Consider the following 3210-nt stretch of genomic DNA (forward strand, 5'->3'; position numbering starts at 1 on the left):
CCCCCAGACGTGTTAGTTTCTGCATTTCCACCGCGGTCTAAAGTACCATGAAGATTATGCAAATAGCCTTGGCTACTGCATTTTTCCTCACTATATATTTACAATAAAACGAAATAGGATATGAAATACCACTGCCTCCTTTTGTTTTTCATTTAAATATAATAATAGCCACATAAATGTAGGCTATTAGTTCAGGGAAATGTGTATATATCCAGCCATTACAATGAAATGAAATATTATATAAATTGCTTCTTTTTATTTTCATTTTAACATATGGATAAATTGAATACAGATCAAAGATTACCTGTTAGATTTAGCCCGCGGCTGAATTATATTTTATGTTTAACCACTAAAGAGACATCAGAGCCAGCTGCACATATCAGAAGGTCTAGCCGAGGTGAGGCTGCTCTTGGTGGATTCATGAGGACTGAGCTCTCGCTGATCGCGTGGAGCTGATCGTCTCCGAAATTGACGAAACACATTTTTAAATAGGTGCTGTCTTTAAAAATAAACCACAGATTTGAGTTTTAAACAACTACATTCTCGCCTGAAATACTTTTAAAATTACATTTCATGACACAATAACAATAATATTTGGAAAATGATCCGAAATAAATGGTGGTAATCACAATGGTGCGTGAACTCAACCAAGCAGCATGTTTAGCACCCAAGTCCCACCCCCCTAAAGTTCCGGATCTTTGAAAAAGTGCTACCTCACCAGCAGGGACTTTCTGAACTTTAGTTAGTTCCTGGTTCCTGCGGTGGAAACACACCGAGTACCAGCCCAAAGTCCCTAGTTCCTGGGTAAAGTGCCTGCGGTGGAAATGCGACATAAGAGTGATAGACTGCAGGTGGTTTGACTTAAAAATCTCAGTTTGTGTTCTGCTGAAGAAACTGGGGGAAAGCAGATAAACATCAAATTTTCATTTTTGGGTGAACTATCCCTTTAATGTGTGCTTTATAAGTACAAACAAACAGTCAATATGCTAGTAATATGCATGCTAATAAGCAACTAGTTAGTGAGAATTGATCCCTAAACTAAAGTGTTGCCAGTAGTGTTATTGATACTCTGTATTTCGCATTTTTGCACTGTTGTAACATTGTAAAGTGATCTTTTTTGTTGTTGTTGAGACGCCTGCTTACTGTTTCATTACAATATTATAGAAAATTTTATAAATATTTAAATACAGATTAAATACATTTTGAAAATTAAAAAAAGTGGCTTATCAGAAGAAATTGGTAAATATTACTTTAAAAACAACAAGATTTATGTTTAATGGACTTAAAACTATAGTTTGTAAACTGAAAAAAAAATGAGTTGCCTTTACTTAAGAGTGCAAGTTTACATCATGTAAAGTCTAATAGAACAAACAAAGATTACATTAATTCAAAATACTCAAAACGCTTATGCAAATAGTTGCCTCAGTTTTATTTGAGTAAAAAGGGCACAATATCTTTTACAGTGTGGTGGTTAATAAAATGGATATATAAAAAAATTGCTCTGACATGCATGAAATAGTGATATAATGACCAGAATATCTTATAGATTTTTTTTTTGCTTTGGCTTGGGTCATATATAACACTCAAAACACAAGAGTATTTTGCCAACAACTACCAATAAGCACCACTAATACAGTGCTTCTACAGAAAATATAATAATCTAGTTTTCCACGTGTAATGTGATATTCTATTTCTCCATCATCTTTAAGTGTGATCAAGAAACCCGTTAGACAGGAGAGACTAGAGGTGTCAGAGACAGTTATTTAACACTGGTTTCACACGTGATTAAGAGCTGTTTGGCACACTGCTGGCTTGCTGCTGTCTTTCAGCATATCTGGACAAGCGAACCACAACTCAGAGACACCTGTAGATGTTTTCCCTTAATATTCCCTCTCTTTCTGTCTTTTAAAAGGCAACAAGCAGAACAGAGATTCTATAAGAGAGCATATGTATATGTAAACAGTTAATTTGCATTATTAAACTTAAAGGTTTCATAATCTACAGAGTACCTAAAAACTTCCCACATTTCTGGCTTTCGATTGCAAGAACAGATTCTGTTTAGTATGTGAGGACCTCATTCTCAGTTTCAGCTGATCGTGACCCTCTGTGTTCACTTGAAGGATGTCGTTTGGAAACTCATTTTTTTTCAATGGAATAAAAAAGGAGACATTTTGAAGACTCTTAACGCAGCAGTTTTCAAAGCAAAGACCAGTTTTTTAAAAACTGAAATGAAAATTAGAAATGAAGATGCAAAAGCCTGAGAGTGGAGATTTTGAGGGACACACTGACAGCCTGAAAACAGCAAGAACCACATCTCTAAACTAACAGGAGATTGAAAAGGAAAGAGCTTGAATTTTGGGCAGTCTGTTTTTGGTTTCTGAGTTATTGCCTAATTGAATGCAGGGATTGAGTCACTCTGAGCTGTTGCACGGCCAGTCCCTGATCTGAAAAACAAATGCAAAGTGGAGTTAACTGCGTTCAAGGTGTGTGTTTGTGCACAGGAACAAGGAAACCAGAGGATCAGGGAGAATTATGCATCACACTATGACATCATTATTCATTCATTCACTTCTCCAAGTTATGAGAAACGTTTTTCTCGCTTTGTAAATTGAGAACTAAGCCATCATGGAGATAAACATACCAAAATAGTGAGGCAGGAAATGAACCACCAGCTGTCTTGTTTAAATGCATTGCTCAGGGAAGATGGAGGGCAAGCTATTCTGTTGTTTCACAAAGCCAGCAATCATAGTAAATGTCAACCAAAATGCTGATATGAGAGAAGTGCACTTACAAACGAGGACTGAAGCTATGCATACTTATCATATTTCTGGCACCTGTACAATATGTATAAACCAGATACCTTTCATTATTCAGTATGTTTCAAAAACAAATGTTTATCTTTCTGAAAATGAAAGACAAAGTGTATTGAAACATTTTGGTTGAGCCCAGACCTGAAGTGTAGTGGAACAACAGCCAACACACATTTCAACACTTTGATTGCTGCAGTGTCAATCATCACTTTTGTTGTTGTTGCTTCTGGTAAAACTGCCATTCACTCAGACATATGTTCAGATCGGTGCTTGTGTGTTTTTGCCAGGACTGAGACTCTTCAAGAAACAGTTCACCCAGGAATGAACAATCTGTCATCATTTACTAACGCTCACGTCATTGGAAACACACATAACTTGATTTCTTTGAAATGCGCTTAGT

The sequence above is a fragment of the Carassius carassius genome, chromosome 9 (genome assembly GCF_963082965.1).
Source record: "Carassius carassius chromosome 9, fCarCar2.1, whole genome shotgun sequence".
NCBI classification, from domain to species: Eukaryota; Metazoa; Chordata; class Actinopteri; order Cypriniformes; family Cyprinidae; genus Carassius; species Carassius carassius.